We start from the raw sequence: 13,535 nt of genomic DNA on the forward strand, positions 1-13,535 counted from the left end.
AGCACAGCCGACAAGATGGATTTTCATTGCAATATTTATAATTTATTCAGTCCTACACACATGCGCAGCCGTCCAGAATTACATCTGAAAGTGACCAACAATCATCTCAGTCCACAAGCAGCACACCTACAATGATCTTCGAGGAATAATCATAAGATTGAATCATGTCCTTCTATACATTGTAAACAAATAGTACAATAAGTAATAAAACTTCACTTAGCTCAGAGTAATTGATAGTTCTTCTTCAGCCCTTATACAATCACGTAGTCGATTTTTTCTTCCAGTAATAGCATTCGACATATTAGACAGCTGAGTTTCGTATGACTTAATAGACATCCTGTAGAACTCAAAAACTTTTCAGGGTTTTCTTTAAGTTTGTTGTGTAGCAGTTTGAATGTTCCCCTCTCCGATCTGTCCTCAATTACTGGATGAGTCCAAAAACGTCTTTTCTGTCTACGTCGTCTCCGTCGAATCAGTAACAATGCAGCACATATTATTGTTGCAGATTATTTACTTAATACATTCATTTCTCAATACTGCGATGTCACCCAGGCAGGTCTGCAACGCTACTGAGCCATATATGGCCACATTCACGTCTTTGGTCGCTAGGATGCGTTGCACTGAAAGAAGTTATATACACGGTCGAATGTGGCCACCACCAGGCGACTTTTGAAGCTGCTTCTTTAGACGCTGAGCGTCCAGATTCAAAAAACGCAAGTGTGGTCGTAGCCTTAGCGCAGCTGCCTAGTAAGTACCCTTCTGGGTCGTATAGGAAGCACGCTTTCCGTTTCCCCATGTATATTACCTCGGTGTAGAAAAGCTCCGACATTATTTGATTTGTATACTTAGTCCACGATGCGGTGTTAGTTACATGTATTTTAGGACACTATGGCCAGGCCTCGGATTACGATCCCTGCCCACTGTGCCCTCCCAACCTTCCCCTCCATGCCTCACTCCTATAACAACAAAAGTTCCGTAATCGATGGATCACGTGATGGAGACCGTCTCTATTTTTTTCAATAATAAAAAAAGGTTAGCGGGAGATCATGGGTTCGAGTCGCGGTCCAGCACACATTTTTACTGGTGGCCGCTGATTCCGCATAAAATCCCGATGCAGCTGACATTGTTAGTTCCTTCCTTTTTCCTTTCTTTCTCCCTGCTACACCTTCAATGTACGTAACACTACAACTACATCCTATCTTATTTCAGGTACTGAACGTATACGATACCTGACGTCCTAGGGTCAAATGCAGGCAAGTTTATAAATCATTCGTTCAAAGATCTAAATGCCAGTCAATGTTCCTCACATGATTATTAAACACTACATAGTGAACTACAAGTATATGAGGTATTACTATATTTAGATGTTTAACAAGTCGAGCTATTAAGCTTTCTGCTGTCGCAAAATCACTGGCAAACAAAACTAGATTTTACGGTGATTTTTCGTTAAGCAGCATTGCAGCAAAATACAGTTGTAGATAAAAATTATTAATTCTATTAATTATTAAGAATAACATACACATATATACTCTGAAAACCATTGCTAAGTGCATGGCAGAGGGTACTTCGCATTGCACCGCATATTATGGTTTCTTACTGCTCCATTCGCGTAGGAGCACGCGAACATCAACTGCTAAAAATTCACGCTGTTGCTAACGTAATCTTGTGTCCACTGTTTCTACAGCAATGATAGGTGGAGAGGTGCAGTATATCTGACACTGCAGGAGGCAAGGAGTTAGTAGTGGTAAGGTGCTTATCTCTACATGTCCAGATAAGAGAAAGGATTTTACAAAATTTATTCGCATCAACGGCGATTGAGAACCACGTACTATTAAATTTCTGAGAATAATGAAACTTCATGCTGTTTTTTCAAACATCGAAAGGAAACTTTCACACGTGAGTTATTAAATTACCACAAACAATGAGACAATCAGTGTTTCAGTGTTAAAAGAATATACAAGTTTCACAATAATTTTCCGTTGTTGAATAGATAAGTTAATAAAATGCTCAATACATACCTAGTCAAATTACAACCCACAGAGCTGAAAACAAATACGTTAGGTTAATAATATGGTGTTGACAAATGGTGACAAACTTGAGCTTAACTCAGACAGTGCTCAGTCCCTTCATTCAACGCAAATTATAGTACGTTCTAAATCACGCACAGGGTAGAATTTAAAAGCACCTAGCCATGAAGTGACAACAACAGAAATTAATTATAGATCGAACGTCAAAATGTGTCATAATGGCCTTTCAGGCTTTAACTATGTGTAACAGAAGTTTTTGTAATTCGGCTCAGTAGTCTTGAATTAAAAAGTCTGTGGTAGTTTAACACAAGAGTGTTCAAAAGTGAATAATTAATTTAAATGATTAATCTTCTGGGACGTTACAGCACGCGGGCGTTTGAAAAGGAAACACATGACTTAAGAAAGGTTATTTCTTTTATACATTGGCATTATTGCACCCAAATAGAAAAACTTCAGTTTGGCAAGGTATTAATTTTTACACGTAGCTTAAGATTAACGCGAACATGTTCTGGTAACAGTCAGTAATCAAACCTAAACAGCGTTATACGTGAGAATCTCACGTACATTTTTACAACAAAGCCACAGAGAAAGAACAATGTTTTTCACGAATCATAGTTAGTACTTTAGGCCCACACGACAAAAGGTGCACTCCATATACTTTCTGCATCAGTGCTTGGCTGCATGGTGACTACTGGCTGCCCAGAATCCACCAACCAAGCCACTAGAAACTCTAAAGATGTGAAACGACGACCACGAAGGAAGAGGGAAACAGTAATTCTTTGAATGTTGTACGCCAGTTTTTCGCAGTTACGGTTCACCATTCATCACATGACGAACCGGACCTCAGACGGCGACCTACGTCAGTTTCCTTGCGGAACAGGAAGTAAACATTCATAGCTGGGGAGAGCGAGCGTGCGGTAAAATCCCAGCGAGCAGTTATGCTGCCTCTGGCGCGACACATCAAACCTGCCGCTACGTTGCAAATTTCACAGAAGTTTAATGAGCGCAGGGATCGCTGTTAATGCTCTCGCGGGTCAACACTTTTAGATTTCTCTCTGAATCCTGGTTCTGATTCTTTGTAAGAGGCATCCACAGGTCGTTTATACTATATTTTTTCCTTTTCTGAAGTGGAATATTTACATTTCTGATCATTTAAGGAAAGTTACTAATCCTTGCACAACTTTGATATTTTATCAAGCTTTGTCCAGACGCTGGTGTTACTTTTTTCAGATAGTACTTCCTTCATTATATGTAACGGTAGCATCCGCAAGAGGTTTCTATTTCGTGCCATATAACATCAAAACAAGTCTCTGGGGCAAGCCGTGCCTGAAGTTACTTCTCCAGTTTGTCGGCGACTCTTCATCAAAGATAACCTTCTGCACCCCTCCATTCTAGTCCCAATTTTTTTTTCACACCACCTATTATCATTAATAAAACATTGTGTGGTACCGAATGAAACGTAACAACCACTAAGTAAATAAAAAATTCCAGCATAGGCAAAAATTAAACAGGATTTGACAGTTTTGTTCATAAAAAGATATATATGACGCGAAAGTAAACAGATTTTCAAATTGCAAGTAAATATGTTAATATGTTTACTTACAAATGTTCAAGGAGTAGTACTATATGTGTAAAGATCAACATTTTGTACAGTGTACAGCAGATAAATGCGATCATAATATGAATACGCAGAGATTTTTTTCCTCTCCTACCTTTACTTTATTTACTTTTGAGTACTTTCAAAATCTGTTCTCTCATTTTCAGGTGCATCTATCAACAAGAAACACGTCAAGACGTCATCTGCATAACATATATTGTCGATATATTAGTAAAATTTATGCTGTCATGTGTTTACCATAAACAAATTCTGTTACATTGGAAACAAGATATCGCATGACACACGAAGCAAAGAGGATGTAAGAAACAGGAGCACATTTATCACTAATAGGAGACAACTGTCATTAATTTCACAAGAATTTTCTGGGGCTGTACACTTGGTGCACATCAATGTATATAGTGAGTCATGTATTGCGATATGGTCATACTGCAAAGTTCTGAAAATTAGACTGATAAAATAAACAATGAGGAGTTTTACAACATTATCGGTGAGGAAACTCTCTCTCTTTCCAAGCGTTAATCACTACTGGCGGGGTCTGCTGTAATGGTTAACCGGATTTGGTGTGTTAATTTGAAGGGGTGGCCGGATAACTTTCCTGTCGCCACCCCATAGCCCCTGGGATGGAACGTGTGTACCCCAACTGCCTGTGTCTAATGTAAGCCATGGAACAATACGAGCGTGTTCCAAATGTCTGGGAGTCGTGTAACTGAGGCGGAACATGGGGACCAGCCAGGTATTCACTTAGCGGGATGTGGAAAACCGCCTAAAAACCACATCAAGGCTGGCCGGCACACTGGCCCTCGTCTTTAGTTCGCTGGGCGGATTTGATCCGGGGCTGGCCCACCTGTCCGAGTCCAGGAAGCAGCGCGTTAGCGCTCTCGGCTACCCTGGCGGGTATTGGCGAGGAAACTAATGTGTGAAAAAGTCTACTCCCTGCAAATAACACCAAGGTGGCCGCCAAGCATAACGTCTCATCGGACGGGCGGATCACACCAGCAGTGTCACGTGCCCTCACTTCATGAGACGCTGTGGAGAGGTTTGGAGTTTAAACCGGGACTTTGGCGCGAAGTCTGGTGAACACGAAATTTACGCCACCACCTCTCTTCCCCTTGCCAAATACTGGCAGCCAAAGTTTTTTCCACCACCCGGATTCGAACCGACTTACCACCGTGCTTGAGTGCGATAGCGACCTCGGCTATGGAAGCGGATTGTCTTTCTTAGTGTGCAGCAGCGAACGAGTAAACATCGTCGGCTACCTCTCGGTAGCTGCAGGTCAACCCCTCGAATTGCTAAGCGAAGCAGCCTGGTTTCGATACCCACCCAGGTCGGAGATCAGGGTGTCGTGTTATCCTTACCTCCTACTTCCGTATCGTCATGACTGACAGTACTATTGAGATGGTTGAATAAGCACCCGTCGCCTCCCCCTCCCCCACCCCCTCGCCAAAAAAAAAGAAATGTCGGAGAGCGCTGGAACCAGATCGGCGAGCAGCGGTAAGCAGCTGATGTCATCGGCTCTCCTGACGGTCGCCAAGAGTTGTTCTGTTTGGATCGGTACCGATTTGAACGTGTAAGCATTATAGACAAGTGTATTGGTGATTACTCTCGCCCCAATTGTGAGTTGGTTCGGTGGTGCGTGTGGCCACCGACATCTCTTGTTCTTTCACTCTATGGTTAGTCATTAATGTTTCCAACCATTGTGTAGTTTTGGTGTGGGCTATGTCTGGGGAACATACTTCTGCACATACGGCAAGTGGAGAGAAAGTGTTTCGATCATGGGTGGTCAGATGCGAAACTTAAGGCTTGTGTGCAGGCAAGCGGCCACTGACGGGATCAAGTCAATGTGCGACGCTGTTGTTGTTTTCAGTTCGAGACGCGTGAGAGCTGTGGATACTTTCCACTGTATTTGAAGGCTGAGAGTATCTGTTTGACGTGCGACTCCTTGCACCACCCCTCTCCTCTCCTTCCTTGATTTACTGTGGGGCGATTGTATTTCTGTAGTGTACCCTGTCACTGCAGCCTCCAAGCGCGTTTTGCCATCTTGCGTTTATTCTCGAAATGCGGAAATAACCGTTATCGGTGGGAAGCGCCGATACGTAGTGGTATGAGGCTGGGCTGTTTTTCAAGTAATAACTGAAGCTGGAGTTCGACCAGCGTTAACGTTTCCAGTTAAATCTTGGATTGGTTCTAGTTAATTGTAATTTTACCATAAGTGCCTTTCAGATAACAACGCAAGCTCCACCAGCATTTGTGCAATTGGATTAAATCTTGTACAGAGTTCTACTCAAATGAATTTTTATTTGAGATTTTTGGCACGCATTTTAAGTGCCATTCAAATAATAAGTGAATTGGAACTTCACTAGCGTATGTGTTTTTGAAATAAATCTCTTATTGGTTTCTACTGACTGAACATTATTACATTACTTGAGAATTTGGGTATTCACCTTAAGTGCCATTCAGATAATAACTGATTTGGAACTTGACGAGAGTCTGAGCTTTTTAATTAAATCTTGAGATGACTGCTAGTGACAGAACTTTACTAGAGAGTTTTGGTATGACTTTAAGTGCCATTCAAGTAATAACTGGAGCTTGAACGTGACCAGAATTTCGTCCAGTGAGCTGATCCTTGTACTGACTTTTGAGTGTTGTAATTGTTGAAATTCTTCTTTGTGTAATCTTATGACTGAATGTTGAGATTTGATTTTTTTATGAATCGTGTTATTACTAAATTGTAGATTAAGAGGGTATTTACATTCTGGGGCAATTCAGTGTATAATTACAACTGCGTTCACACCCTCTTGGTATTGGAATCTTATGTGTATTATGAAATTAAGATGTGTGTACACGTCTCTCAACCCAGCACCACCGCTCCCCAGTGACCGTTTCCGCTACAAGGCTGATAGCACGTTTCTTATGACCAGGGATTTACTTCCATGGCACTACAGGAGTCCGTGGAAGACAGAGACTGTACGTTATACTAAAACTCTGGGAAGACTGACAGATGAAAATCTCAAAATGTGCCGTCCTAACTCTCTGCAGTTGGATAGCAAAGTTGTTCAGTGACTTGATCGCTGTGATACTTCAGTAAGTCTTGTGTGATAGTTATCCGCCATGACATCAGTTTCCATGTTAGTTACGAAAGCGTTTAGTTAAACCGTATGAGCTAACTGCCATTGTCGATTTCACATACACCCTCAATTTGTAGTCGACTAGTACCTTGAAAATTTGTATTATTTCGTATCATTCACGGATTTGGAAATGAAATGTAAAGCAGATAATTTTTAATAATCAAACTCTTAATGTACAGTTTTTATGCGCAATGACGCTACAGCACTGACAATCGAAATCGTGTCTTTAACTACTTGTGCTTGTAAAGGGTTGCTTTTATATTGCCAGTTCACATAGTGACAACAACCGCGTGTCATGTTATATTAACTGATATCACTATGAAACAGACAGTTAGAATAATGTAGTATACAGGACCGGGTGTACTTGACCTGCTTTACCAGCAGATGATCATTGAAAAGCAAGTTTCCCTTCAGACACAAGCACAGTATTTTATATAAAAGACTGAGAAGCTCAAATCTTATTTATTCACTTTATGTCGCTACGCGCATCTGCCAGCAGGTGGCCCTCTGATCGAACTGTCTACCTGGAGGATTGGTCCTTACCAGGACGAGAACTGTCCTCGGAGATCACCCCCTCTCAGCGAAGTCGGCGCCGCTTAATTGAGTCCGCCCAAGCGCCCAAGGAAGAGATGAGAGAGAGAGAGCGCGAAAGTGAAGTGGGATGGGAGACGGAAAGAAGGAGAGAGAGAGAGAGGGAGAGGGAGAGGGAGAGGGAGAGGGAGAGAGAGAGAGAGAGAGAGAGAGAGAGAACTAACAGCGGAGGGGCAGAGAGGCGCAGGAGTGGCCCACCTTTCTCATGCTGATGCAGTAACTTTGTCTCCCCGCCCAAAGCCGGCCTAACGAACGCCTCCCTTTACGTGTGTTTCTCCAGCACGGTACGGCTGGGTACTTGGCGAAAAACGTACGAGCCTCTCATTCGTCTGCTTTTCCGTGCAACACATGGGTGATCTGCAGCCTGCTTTTGATGTGAAAGGACCCAGAAACTCTGCCGAAAGCGAAGTGGTATACACCGAATCGTCTAAAAAAGCCCCTCTTTTTTTTCGCGCAACAGAAGGAAGTCTCATTTAGTTGAATGGCGCTGTGTCCGCTGAAAAACAGCTGCAAAAGCAACGCTTTCTTCTAGCCGTATATTCCTGTGGAAAAACATAGTAATCCTGATCGTGGGCAGGAAATGGCCATGCGTCTCGTGGGACGCGCCAGTTTCCCCGTCTTGTTCTTGTGACTCTTGTATCACATTCGTTAGTTAGTGACAGTTTTGTAAATTCAGCATCTTCATAGTACAGTTGATGCTTCGTTTTAGCATGTATAGCCGCTCGTTAACTCTGAACCTAAGCAGATAAATGTTGTCAAAGATTTCTCAACACTAAAACTAGTGTCTTATTAAAGATTCTATCAGCGAATATTTTACCAGAAAAAAGTGAATAAGTGGATGACTTACGTCCGTGTACCACAGTCCGTTCCGTCTTTGTTTTCGTGTATCTTAATAACACTCCTCTTTAGATTTGTACCACTGATTCGTTTACACTAAAGATATTAATGTGACCTGAATGGTGTTTCCCCTTAACCAAGTACTTTTCCGGGACAAGCCAGAACGATTAAATAAGATCTAGGTAGAAGAGAGAATTGTTATGCGGTAATAAAAGTGTGAACCAGAAAGATGTACGCTTTGAAAACAGATATTTAACTCAAATGGCTTACGGTCGTACAGAATTTTTCTAAATGAATTAAGCAGTAGAATACTATCATACTTCGACACAAAAACAGAATCACCTCCTTCATGAGAAATGTACGTGGATTTAAGGTAAGACTTCCATTTTTACAAGCTGCTGTTTGATCACAGTAACTGTCCCTGAAAAATATGTAAATAACCAAAACCAAGGATGTCTTCACACGTAATTGTGTTTGTCAATGTAAATGGCGTGAGATATTTCAAGGACAGTGACGAGATACTGAAGTTTACTAAACATCAAACGTTGAAATCTAACAGGAACAATGAAAGTAAACCAAAGAGACAAAACATATGCATTCGGAAGTTCATTTATTTATTATGACGACCTCATGTCAGTAAACACTAAAATTTCAGACTAGATATAAAAGTCGAAAAGGAAACTGTAAAAAATGTTGTAGAGTTCTAGAAAGAAAAGAGTGGTATAAAGAAGCAGTGGCTACTTGTAGGAAAATTCATCCTAATAGTAAAGAGAATAGAAAGACAAAATTAAACAGAAATGGTCATAAAAAAAGCAACGGTGACACGCCAATAGAAATTAAATAACATAACTCTGAAAGTAAAATCGCGTAGAAATATATAAAATGCAGTTTAAAATTTCTTTTGAATTAATCTTGAGCAATGTGCCAAATTCATACAGAATTATCAGTCAGAACGATTCAAAATTGGAGTGCAACATTTCGTGATACGGTTTTGTTTTATAGAATTCGGTAGCTAAATTACGTAGTGAAAGATATGTGAAACCAGAACAGAAGACCCTGCCACGGAAGGGGTCGGATACATACATCTTGCGTGAAATGCCAGTGTGTCGTCACAGCGGAACGCGACGTGGGAGACGACCCAAATGTCACGCTCTTTGTAATGCCAACCACATGAGAAATGGCACACCAAGAACAACAGAAACTATTTTATATTCTGGATTAACGCAGCTCTGGAAAGGGATGATGTTAGGAAGAACTCTGCAAATACGAGCTGGTGAAATTGTCGTTTTACGACCTAAGGCCGCATCATTAGTTGCAACACCGTTAAAAGATCATAGGCGTACCCATCGCTCCTAATCAAAATTTACCATGGACTGAATAGTAAATTTTGACTATGAGCGAAGGGTATGCCTATGATCTCTCAACGTTGTTGCACCTGATGATGCGGCTTTAGGCCGCGAAACCGGTTGTGTTTTAATAAACAACACTTTTTGCAGCTGTTTGCGTAAGTCCTCCCTTGTATCAACACCAACAGGTGTAGCTTCATCATACTAAACGTGTAACCATAACTGCAACGATTACTTGTAAACTATTGCTGAAGCAGTTGCTACCACACGATGCTCAGATCACAGAGCTTCGTATTACTGGCGCTCGCTTCGGCCGTGTATTCGTGTTTCGCCCAGTCATGCCGTTGTCTCGGCTGGTAACCTGTTTAACAGACTGTTGTCAGTACTATTCAAGCTTCAAGTGGCCGTATTGATAAGAGATTTCCGTCAACGTTAAATTCTGAGGACGGAGCTTGAGAAACGGGACGTGCGACATTAAGGAACGTAATTTGAGTTTTCATTTATCTGACAGTAACTCATTATACGGAGTACTTCCAAATGATTCACTTGGTCTCACAAAACTACTTCTTCCAATTGAATGAAGATAAAGGGATGGATTTTACAGGGTGTTTCAAAAATGACCGGTATATTTGAAACGGCAATAAAAACTAAACGAACAGCGATAGAAATACACCGTTTGTTGCAATATGCTTGGGACAACAGTACATTTTCAGGCGGACAAACTTTCGAAATTACAGTAGTTACAATTTTCAACAACAGATGGCGCTGCAAGTGATGTGAAAGATACAGAAGACAACGCAGTCTGTGGGTGCGCCATTCTGTACGTCTTCTTTCTGCTGTAAGCGTGTGCTGTTCACAACGTGCAAGTGTGCTGTGGACAACATGGTTTATTCCTTAGAACAGAGGATTTTTCTGGTGCTGGAATTCCACCGCCTAGAACACAGTGTTGTTGCAACAAGACGAAGGTTTCAACGGAGGTTTAATGTCACCAAAGGATCGAAAAGCGATACAATAAAGGATCTGTTTGAAAAATTTCAACGGACTGGGAACGTGACGGATGAACGTGCTGGAAAGGTAGGGCGGCCGCGTACGGCAACCACAGAGGGCAACGCGCAGCTAGTGCAGCAGGTGATCCAACAGCGGCCTCGGGTTTCCGTTCGCCGTGTTGCAGCTGCGGTCCAAATGATGCCAACGTCCACGTATCGTCTCATGTGCCAGAGTTTACACCTCTATCCATACAAAATTCAAACGCGGCAACCCCTCAGCGCCGCTACCGTTGCTGCACGAGAGACATCCGCTAATGATATAGTGCACAGGATTGATGACGGCGATATGCATGTGGGCAGCATTTGGTTTACTGACGAAGCTTATTTTTACCTGGACGGCTTCGTCAATAAACAGAACTGGCGCATATGGGGAACCGAAAAGCCCCATGTTGCAGTCCCATCGTCCCTGCATCCTCAAAAAGTACTGGTCTGGGCCGCCATTTCTTCCAAAGGAATCATTCGCCCATTTTTCAGATCCGAAACGATTACTGCATCACGCTATCTGGACATTCTTCGTGAATTTGTGGCGGTACAAACTGCCTTAGACGACACTGCGAACACCTCGTGGTTTATGCAAGATGGTGCCCGGCCACATCGCACGGCCGACGTCTTTAATTTCCTGAATGAATATTTCGATGATCGTGTGATTGCTTTGGGCTATCCGAAACATACAGGAGGCGGCGTGGATTGGCCTCCCTATTCGCCAGACATGAACACCTGTGACTTCTTTCTGTGGGGACACTTGAAAGACCAGGTGTACCGCCAGAATCCAGAAACAATTGAACAGCTGAAGCAGTACATCTGCATGTGAAGCCATTCCGGCAGACACGTTGTCAAAGGTTTCGGGTAATTTCATTCAGAGACTACGCCATATTATTGCTACGCATGGTGGATATGTGGAAAATATCGTATTATAGAGTTTCCCAGACCGCAGCGCCATCTGTTGTTGACAATTGTAACTACTGTAATTTCGACAGTTTGTCTGCCTGAAAATGTACTGTTGTCCCAAGCATATTGCAACAAACGGTGTATTTCTATCGCTGCTCGTTTAGTTTTTATTACCGTTTCAAATATACCGGTCATTTTTGAAACACCCTGTAAATTAAGCATTATCTTACACAAAGTTGTTACAAAAAAGAATTTAAAAAATAAAAACCAATTTTATAAGCGTATTTCTCTTACTTGTATGCTGGTACAACCTTGAGATACATTTTAAAATTACTTTGGGATCAAACTATTTATTTGTCTTCCGCTCAATTTGCCCTCCACCGCCAACGCCGACCGAGGTGGCGCAGTGGTTAGCACATGGATTCACATTCGGGAGGACGACGGTTGGAACCCGCGTCCGGCCATCCTGATTTTGGTTTGTCGTGATTTCCCTAAACAGTTTCAGGAAAATGCCGGAATGGTTCCTTTGGAAGGGCACGGCCGACTTCCTTCCCCATCGTTCCCTAATGCGATGGGGCCGATGACCTCGCTGTTTGGTCCCCGCCGCTAATCAACCAACCGCTAACACGACATACACCCAGATGGATCAGACTCACCTCCAGCAAAGCGGGAGCACGTTTGGAGCTACTGCATACCATCCGAAGTTGTTGGAGAGGGAGGCATATATATGGAGCATATGTGTACATTGCCCGCATCTCGTGGTCGTGCGGTAGCGTTCTCGCTTCCCACACCAGGGTTCCCGGGTTCGATTCCCAGCGGGGTCAGGGATTTTCTCTGCCTCGTGATGGCTGGGTGTTGTGTGATGTCCTTAGGTTAGTTAGGTTTAAGTAGTTGTAAGTTCTAGGGGACTGATGACCATAGATGTTAAGTCCCATAGTGCTCAGAGCCATTTGGACCATTTTATGTGTACATTTATTAAAAAAAAAAATACCGTGATAAGAAGCGACCTTGGAGGCCAATGGAGGAGAGACGGTCTGTAATCGAGTGGAGATGGCGTTGCTGTCGGCCAGCGATGTAGCGCTCTCCGCGAGGTGACGAGCGTGCAGCGCCGAAGCTATGAAGGAGGAAAGCACGAACAGGTGGACACGTTGTGGACGGGCAAGTGAATGCCGTTTTTTTACCATCGTGGGATTCCAGTGCTTAGTCGAATCTGAGTTCATAGCTGGCACGAGGTGGTGTTGTGCCGAAGCAAACTTTAAAGCTTGTAGTAGACAGCAGTGGAAGCCGAGCAATGTTGTGACGTGTTATTCAGCCGTCGAGTAGGGGCCTACGGGAAGAGGCTGCGCTCGGCTTGATAGAAGTTCCCCGTTGCAGCAGTTGAGTTGGCCGTTGTAACGGTACTGGGCGGTGGCATTATGCGGATCGCTGAAGTGGAATTCGATTACTGCTAAGCGCCTTTAGTTGCTGTCACACTGGAAAGGCGTCGTGCGCTGATACAAATTTATCCTATGTGGCGGAACAGAACTGAGCATTGCTTCAGTAGGGTGTCGGTGAGCATCTTTAAAGCGTTTTTCATTGCCTGTGCTTTAACTGGCTCCCAACTATGAATTTGAGATGTCAATGTGCTGGTTGCTTTTCAAAAATTCGTGTTTTATTATCATATGTGTGTTAAAGTTCCTCTTTAAGTTTTGGTTCGATTTCAGTTTGAATGGGCCGAATTAAACAACGCATACTCTTGTCTAATAAGCTTAAATTTGCAATTGTTAACCGAGTATCTTACCACAGCAACGGTTCACTAATTGTTTGTCTTTGGGCGTCTATTGCTAGAGCGTATTGCCCCTTTGAAGTAAAATAGCTGCTGAGTAATTTTGCGGCACCATCAACTGATGTCATGTTTGTCTTATTTAAATTTGGGTTTTCTTATATATGAAAATATTCCATTAATTATAATTATTGGCGTCGTGTTGCGCTATCACGAGCTCGGATCCGACTGCGAGCTTGTGAGATCATTATGTTTTGTTGTTTCATGTGTGCTCTTTTCTTGTTTGAGGAGTTCC

The sequence above is a fragment of the Schistocerca serialis genome, chromosome 4 (assembly GCF_023864345.2).
Source record: "Schistocerca serialis cubense isolate TAMUIC-IGC-003099 chromosome 4, iqSchSeri2.2, whole genome shotgun sequence".
Lineage (NCBI taxonomy): Eukaryota > Metazoa > Arthropoda > Insecta > Orthoptera > Acrididae > Schistocerca > Schistocerca serialis.